Below are 9,784 nucleotides of genomic sequence, written 5' to 3'. Positions count from 1 at the left end.
ACGATTGCGTTCTAGGTCAGATTTTAAAATCCTGACTTGTATACCGTTGAATTAAAAGAAAGAAAGAAAGAAAGAAAGAATCATATTATATTTGTTCTCATCCAACAATTTCCCTCTTTTAGAAACGTTATCGTGTGGAAAAAAGATTCAAATTCAAAATCATGAAAAGAAGAAAAAAGAGAGAGAGAAGAAAGAGAAAGTTCTGTAAAAAGTTTCTAAGCATCAAATCGTAGCATTTATCTTCGAAAAACGTTTCAGCTTTCATATTAGTAATCGGCTGATTTTTCATAATACAACTAGAAAAATGATGTGTCGTTTCTTATATAGTTTTTTTTTAATCCTCAAAATCTTCTTTTAACAAACCAATTTTGTTTCACTTGGAAAAAGACATAAATAAATATTTTTAATTATTCTTTTTGTGCCATATTCGTTTCTCTCACTTCACGCCTCTTTTCAATTAGTACCAAACTTCAATAAGGGGTGTTTAATAAATGGGTATGAATTGAGTTGAGTTGGGTGGGTATTTATTATCCATGTTTGTTAAGTCCATAAAGAAAACCTATGGGTCAGTAAAATTCTCTTTTTACCCACTCAAAACTTCCTTTTATCCCCTCAAAACTAGAGACTTTTTATATTAATATGATGTTTTCAAAACTTATTATATTATAGAAATATACTTATTATATTAGAGAAATATTAGACTTTTATATTAGAGAAATATTGTTTGTTTTGCTAGAAGTCGAGGGTTGAGGATTGGATTATGTAGAGGTCGAACGTTGAGAACTCGATAAACAAAGAAAAACTTGGAAACAATATGTATATTAGGGTTGTCATAGGTTGAAGTTTCGACATACATAACTCGACAAACAAAGAAAAACATGGAAACAATATGTATAAAGAGTTTGTACATAAGTCAAAACTTCAACACTGGACAAGTGAAATGTCGCTATATTTTGTGATGAGGATCTCGCTAGAAATGTGGGCTGAATTTCGCTAATTTTGTGGATCTCGCTCTGGAAGGAAATCTCGCTAGAAATGTGGATTGAATCTCGCTACTTTTGTGATGAGGATCTTGCTTTAGAAGAAAATCTCACTAGAAATATGGGTTGAATCTCGCTAATTTTGTGATAGGATCTCGCTCTAGAAGTAAATCTCACTAATTTTATGATGAGGATTCACTGTAAAAGGAAATCTCGCTAGAAATGTGGGGCTGAATCTCGCTAATTTTGTGATGAGGATCTCGCTCTAGAAGGAAAACTCGCTAGAAATGTGGGCTGAACCTCGCTAATTTTGTGATAAGGATCTCGCTCTACAAGGAAATCTCGCCTAGAAATGTGGGCTGAATCTCGCTAATTTTTGTGATAAGGATCTCACTCTAGAAAGAAATCTCGCTAGAAATGTGGGCCGAATCTCGCTAATTTTGTGATGAGGATTCTCGGAAATCTCGCTAGAAATGAGGATCTCACTCATGAGGAGGATCTCGCTCATGAAGATCCTCCATGAGCGAGATCCCATTGTTTTTTTTTTTTTTTTTATGGAAATATGTTATTTCTATTTAATTGACTTTACTATTTGTATTTATTTAACTTTACTACCAACGTGGCTGCTACTTACTTTCAACTAACACCTCAAATTAATTCACTCTTTAATTAGAGGTTAAATTAATTTCAGTCTTTTAATAAATGCACTCAACTCTCTCCAACAACCACTTCTTTCTCCCTCTTCTATTTATAGATGACTTCCCACTCATACGTTTTATATTTCCACTGCCTTTCTCCACTATATTTCCACTGTCTTTTTCCACGTTCATATTTCCATTGTCTTTCTCCACTAAAAAATGTATGCTTTTGTTGGTTACTCTTTAGTTCAATTTTTTTTTTGTTGGTTACTTCTTAGTTCAATTTATTTTATTTTTATTTCTAATCTAACTATCATTATTTTGTGTTTCTTGTGGAGTCCAAACTAATTGCACAAATCATTCTTAATTAATTTGAAGAGGTTTGTTATTTTGAGGTCCAGAGTATCTCCTTTTTTTTTAGACTTATTTTTTGGAAATATGTTATTTTTAATTGTTGTCACATTTTTTTTGAAATACTAGTTCACAAATTTTATTAATGGTTGCGGACATTATATTTTTAAATTTGATACCTTTCAAATTTTTTTATGAATTATGGGTGAAATAGTACTATTATGTAATTTTTTTTATCTAATAATAAGTTCATTTCAATGGGTGAAAAAACCATAAGGATCTCGCTCATGCCTCCTCTGATACTTCTCAAATTTTTGATGAATTATTAGTGAGATAGTACTATTGTGTAATTTTATTTATCTAATAATACGTTCATTTTCAATGGTGAAAAACAATGAGGATCTAGCTCATGAGGAGGATCTCGCTCTTATTGTTTTTCACCTCCTCTAATACTTCTCAAATTTTTGATGAATTATTGGTGAAATAATACTGTTATGTAATTTTTTTATCTAATAATACGTTCATTTCAATTCTTTTCTTTTTTTCAGCTTCAATTAGATCATATTCTATACATTTTGTTGTATTATTATCAAGCTAGTTTCAGGATTAATTTTAGTATGTCTTACTATCGTTTCACAATCAAAATTTGATTTTTTTTTTTTTAAATTATGTAATTGTAATGAAACGATGGTATTAATATTATAACCAATGTTTAATTTCTGAAAAATATAGTTTCTAATCGGTGATATAAGAATTAAAAAAATAAATTGCATACCAATATTCATACAATCGGTTCACCAAGTTTTGAAAATATGGAAAAAATGCATATTTTTCTATATATATCGTTTTAAACACATCTTTCGGTAAAAATTTGTTATCCTAGGAACTAGGATTATGACAAGTTTAGATTATTATAGGTACATTGGGCCCTTTAAAAAAAAAAAAAAAAAAAAAACCCACTAGGCCCTTAAAAAGACTTAACTAAAATACCCTCAACCCTATCCTTAGGAAAAAAACCCACTAAGCCCTTGAAAACATGTATTTTTAGATTATTATAGGTACATTGGGAAATAACACCATAAATCTAAACTATAACCCAATATGCCCAATACGGACGCTTGACATCGTTTGCTATTCTTTCTTAATCATGAACATAATCCGCCAAATACCTTACCCTTTCAGGAATAACTTGTGTATCCCTTTCCCTATAAAGATGGATACTGTTGAAGACCTCTTTTCAATCATGAGAATTATTTCGCACTCTCAAATACAGTTGTTCATAACACTAACCCCGTTATTGAACAACTACCGAAGGATAGAGAGATAACTGACATATGCTAGGCACTGCATTAGGCAATTGACCTTCTTTCGCCTAATTTACGAGAGTGACTTGGCATGTCGTGAAAGCACCCGAATGGATAGACGTACCTTTACGATTCTATGTAATATGCTACGGTTGAAATGATCGACATCATGAGATCGACTGTTGAAATGCAGAGCACACACATGGGTAGACTTGCATCGTGGCAAAAGGAGAAGTATGGTTGGAGTTCGGGCATCGGAAGGAAGTAGTAAATGCCATATACAACATTGATGGCCTGGATAAGGATGATCAGATCATCCTTATTGACCTCATTGTCACAGATATTCAAAAGACAGATCGCTTTCTTGCAGTACCAGAACACGCACGGAAGAGGTACTGCCTCCGTTTATTAGGAAGAAACATGTAGACTGACCATATCCCTACATTTTGTTTATAGTTCTTTTGGATAACAGCAAATGGACAATGGACTGTCATGTCGAAAAGAATGATAACTTTTGCATACTTGAAAACATGTACTTTTTGTGTTTGTAAATATAACTATATTATAAGTATCGAAAAGAACATATATTTTGTGAATTTTTTTTTGGATATATATATATATATATATACACAAACATTCAATATGAAATATATATACCTTCAACATATATACAAACATTCAATATATATACATACAATATACAATATACCAATTAATTGAGTAGCAATATGAAATATATTTTGTTGGTATGTTTTACCAATTGAAGAGAATTAGAATTATTACAGTTTTTGAAAAAAATATATGAAAAATAATCTATTATGTTCTACAAATTGAGAAAAAAATTGAGATTGTCCAGTTTATGTCATAAATGATTTGAGAAAATACGTGTATATTTGAAAATTAATCAACAATAGTGAAGCATAAAATTAAAAAAAAATAAAAGAATGATATAAAAAACAAACAGAAAAAAATAGAACTAATCTCATTCACAAAAAAACTGCATCAGATCCTTCAACTTAACTCAACTCAACTCTGCACAACAAACACAGACAGTAATTACCAACTCAACTCACAACAAACACAGACAATTTAACTCTCCAGATAAAAATTACCAACTTAACTCAAGTCAACTCTCTACTTTTATCATATACCAAACACACCCTAAATATTTTATTGTCATCTTTTCTTAAATTAATTATGTCTCCACTTTGCCAAAACCCTTTTCCTGTTAACCCTAAACCATGGATTCCAACTAATTTTCTTTTAATTAAAAAATATTTTATCAGAAGATTTTTAAAAATAAAAAAATAAAGAAAACCATCTATACATAATAGCAAAATTTTAATCTCCTTTGACATTTTTTCTACGGGAAAAAATTTCTCTTTTTTTATTAATAAAATATCATATATATATATATATATATATAATATATATATATTACAAAAATAGATATCCAATGTTTCGTGTCCTAAAAGTCATTTGTCACTATTCTATCTGTCCATGTAATTCGACTACCTACTTGCGATTTTACATATACAAGTTTAAGGGAGCCTAAAAACATGACGTGCATCAGGAAAGAGAGTCACAAATTTAAGGAGGTCTAAACTTTTCATTAAAAGTAGTAAGCTCTTTGTGATTCTGATACTATGGACTATTAAATAAGTATTTGTTTGTAATAATTTAATTCTCTAGTGAAGTTCTTTCCATTTAGCACTTTGCCCCCCGGACATAGATGTGGTTATGCCAAACTGGATCACCTGGCGAGGCGCGTGTGTGTCTGCGTTTTCTGATTTGCAAGTTCCATATTACTATCGGAGGGTAGCCGATTCCAACAGTTTTAAGACGATCCATCTGCCAAGTGTAACGACTCTTTCAAGTCATAACGACACAATGACCTCCAACCTCAAGAAAGTTGCCGACATTTGTACCACGGAGAAGCCAATCATTCTGAAAGAAGATCCGACTGAACACCAAATCAAAGAAGTTGTTGATTGGGAAGAAAAAGATTTTTTATGTAAAAATTTCATTTTAAATGGTCTGACTGATGATTTGTATGATTACTATAGCATAATGAAGACAACATAGGAAGTTTGGGATGCCCTATAGAAGAAGTACGATACTGAGGAGGTTGGGTTGAAAAAATATGTCGTTAGTCATTACCTCAAGTTTCAAATGAAGGATGATAAATTTGTGGAGGCCCAGCTCCATGAACTACAGAATATAGTCTATAAAATAATAACTGAAGGTATTCCTCTAGACAAATAGTTCTAAGTTGCCATTATCATTGACAAACTTTCCTTCTTGTGGAAGGATTTTAAGAACACCTTGAGGGATAAGATCAAGGAGTTCCCTTGGAAAATCTTGTCGCCCGACTAAGGATTAAGGAATAAGCCTGGAAGAAGGACCAGGGGGAGGAGGTGAAAATCGTTCCTGGGAGATCCGTATCTGTTGTGATAAAGTCCAAGGAGACAAAGAAGAAAGGTCAAAACTGTGGTCCCCCCAGGAGAAACAGTACAGTTCTTTTGCTTTAACTGTAATAAACATTAACACATGGGTAGAAACTATATGAACAGGCATCGTCCTGTTGGTCAGGCAAACCTGACAGAAGAAACATTAATTGTCATGATCATAGAAGTTAATGTGATCGTTGGTTCTAAGGGGTGGTGGATAGACACAGGCACTATGTGCCATGTCTGTCACGATCTTAGTTGCTTTTAAACTTATACTAAAACTAAGGATAAGAATATTCTATTGGAGGATCATCACTCAACGAAAGTTGTTGGAACCGACGAGGTGGAGCTATTTACATTCGGGAAGACTCTTACCTTGAAAGATGTCTAAGATGTCTTTCACACTCTAAAGATAAGAAAGAACTTGGTCTCAGGTTATCTCCTCAACAAGGTCAAGTTTACGCAAATAATAGGAGTATATTTATATACTCTTACTAAGAATAATGTATTCGTAGGGAATGGTTATGTAACTAAGGGAATGTTCAAATTAAATATAGACATAAATAAAAGGAAAATTTTTGTTTATATATTGTTTTCTTTGAATGTTTGGCATGCTAGACTTTGTCATGTTAATAAGAAATTAATTAGTAACATGATTAAGCTGGAAATGATACTTAAGTTATCCATGAATGAATTTGGTAAATGCGAGTATTGTAGTTAGGCTAAAATAACTAAGACTTCGCATAAATCTATACATAAGGAATCCGACTTTAGTTATTGACCATAAAATTTGAAACTTTGAAGATGCTTGAGGAAGAAAGGATAGCTGATTTCAATGTGTGCTTACTCGATATTGCTAACAAATCTTTTGCTCTTGGTGAGAAGGTGCCTGGAGAATAATAAGTTTGCAAAGTGCTTCAATCTTTATCCAAGAGACTGGATATGAAGGTCACGACCATATTTAAGTAACAAAATGTCATTAATGTAAATATAATATAAATAATAGACCTGTTAATTTATTTAAAAATTTTAAAATATTTATTTACTAATTTAGATTTATTTTTAAACTTTATATTTTTATAATTTTTTTCATAAATATTCATGGATATCAACATTTTTTTTTTCGAATAATCCTATTGAGATTTTCGCAAAAATAAGATTTTGACATTTTTGACGGACTTCAACATTTTAAATTTTATTATAAGGTAGTAAAGTAAATAAATAAATTCAATATTTCAGTCGGCATGGTCCGTGTATGTATAGTTAGAGTCTTTGGAAATGTCAGACAGCTGGGGCTCACACGTCGTATGTCAGCAAAGATAGAATGTCAGTATTCGTTTTAAGAAAAAAAAGAAAGAAAAAAAGAAAAACGACGAATGTCAGTAACCGAATTTACAATTAAATGTAGGGTCCACCCCCAAGCTACTGTCTCTTTCATCTTTCGATAATATTTATAATACTATCTTATCCTTGTATGAAAATTGTGTAGAAAAATTACAATAGCTAGCAAAATATAAGGGTATTTTAATTTAATTTACAAGTTTAGTAATAATTTTCTCAATTTGTAACTATAGCACATATATAAACCTGATTTCCAGATTTTCTTTTATTATTCTTATTTTAACCTCTCATTTGTCTATCAATATCTGTATAGAGATGTCTAATTTTTCCACAAGAACAGACTCCGTGGGCCCCGCCTCGAACGGGACGAGATTTTCTGATTAGGCAGGGAATGAGGGAAAAAAATTCCCTGTGAGCTAAATGGGGACGTGCATTCCCCGTCCCCAACCCAATTAGCTTTTACATATTTATTTAGTATAGTAATCTAATGTTATGTTATTATTATTATATAAATATTACATTTAAATTTCAAAATTGATTTTTTTTAAAAAAAGATAATGAATATTTTTAAATTTAGATTATATTTGTGAATAATTTGATTTATATTTATTTATTTCTACTAAAAAATAATTAGCTTTTTTAAGCTAAAATTTGTGTAATTTATCTTTAAATTCAAATTGTCATATAAAACTAATCATAATAAACAACTTAGTGATAAAGTTAATTATTTAATTAAAATTTGTTCATATTAGTGATTTAAATTAATTAGTTTTTTATAAAAAGAAAAAAAGGTAACGTGGAAAAATTCTGTGCGGGGAATTCCTGCCCCGATCTCCGTGGGGAATTTCATGCGGATGGGGAATGAAATGGGGAGCGGGGACGGGGATGGGGAATGGCATCCCCCACCCCGCCTCGCCCCGGGGACATCTCTATATCTATCTCTATATATATGATATATTTTATATTTTGGTAACTCGATTTATTGTTGGATTGTATAATACCATGATTTTAATTCTGCATTAATAATTTATCTACATTCATCTAAAATAGGTACCAGCATGACATATTGAACTATTACAAATTGACTATAATGCACTCAAACAATAATATTTTATAAAAATGAAACAAGATTCAAATTAAGTCTATGAATAATAGTAGATGTACAAGGACTTATTGATTGATAAATATGGTTCACGAACGATAAATCTAATACATTAATTGTACCTCATATACTTTATATTTTGTATAGTAATCTAATTCCACCCATAATAGTGCTAAAAAAATATACGTTTAGTGATAAATTTATAATGATGTAAGCAATTTTTGTCGATAAAAGCCAACTTATAATAAAACGTTAAAAATATGTTACAAAATATCATCATTAACAACGAATTTTTAAGCAGCACTACTAAAAGAATTTGCAACGCGTCAACTAATCGACTAAACATTAAATAGTTTTAGAGGTGTTACTAAATATATATAATATTATTAAAAAAGGGCCAAATTTGATTTTTGTTTTCCCTCCCACTTTTTCCCCTTACTTACTTTTACAATTTCCAAAAAGAGAAAAACTTTTACATTCCCCATTTCCAACTTTCTTTCGTTTCGGATTATTTGTGTGGTTTTAGCAATTTTTTATTTGTGAGGTTTTCTCAGTTTGGGATTTTGGATCAAGGTCTTCTAAATAGGGCTTAAGGATTCTGTTTTGGGTATTTTTCTTATTTAGGAGATGAAGCAAATTTCCCTCACTCCAGCAATAAAGCTGTTAAAACAAAAATAAATTGAAGTAAAATACTAAAAACAAGTTTATAACTAACTAATCTTATGGTTTCTCCTTTAAAATGTAAACAAATCAATGAACAAATTGAATTAACTTTGATCTGTATGAAATAGCCAAGAAGAGAAGAGTTTTATGTGAGAAGGAGTTGTCTGATTGTAATCTTGAATCAATGTTTCTTTACTTCTTCTTGAACTTGAAATCCATAGATGAATGTTTTATCTGCAATTGATTGAGAGAGAAGGTGAGGTTTTCAGAGTTATTTTTCATTATTTTGATTTGCACGAATAAATTTCACATAACTAACTAACATTATTTTCGATGAATGGGAATTAGATATTATGTGTCACAAGAAATTTTCAAGTACTATATAATATAGTATTAATTTTTGTTGAGTTTAAGCGGTTATTTGAAATTAGTCACTTGGGATGTTATCATTGTTGTATGTTTCCCTATCAGTTTGTAGAAACTGACATTGTCATTGAAATGAATTGTTAAGGCAACAAATCATTGCTTTTCATTTCTTTTGGGGTTTTGATCACTTCAAAATTTTCCTTAAGCGTTGTTTTTCCACTTAATTTGACATTGATACTAAATAAGATCTATCTAACTTTGGTATCGAATTTGTCCATTTACAATTTATCTAAGACTTAAATTCTAACACTTTGATTTTTAACTTAGGTACTTATTAATTTGTACTTGTTATGGATCGTAGTTGGATTAATTTAAGAGATCGAAGGTCTAGTCAATATTCTAACAATATTAATAAGTTTATCGAAGTTGCGAAGAGTTATTTAGATGAAGAAGGAAGAACAAGATGTCCTTGTTTACATTGTGCAAATATCAAATGGAATAAATTAGAATGCCATTTATATAAATATGACATATCTCCAATTTATAGCCGATGATATTTCACGGATTCATAGTTTTGGATTTATTTCAC

Source organism: Benincasa hispida, chromosome 8 (genome assembly GCF_009727055.1).
Source record: "Benincasa hispida cultivar B227 chromosome 8, ASM972705v1, whole genome shotgun sequence".
In the NCBI taxonomy this organism is placed as follows: Eukaryota; Viridiplantae; Streptophyta; class Magnoliopsida; order Cucurbitales; family Cucurbitaceae; genus Benincasa; species Benincasa hispida.
This window is presented reverse-complemented; position numbering follows the sequence as displayed.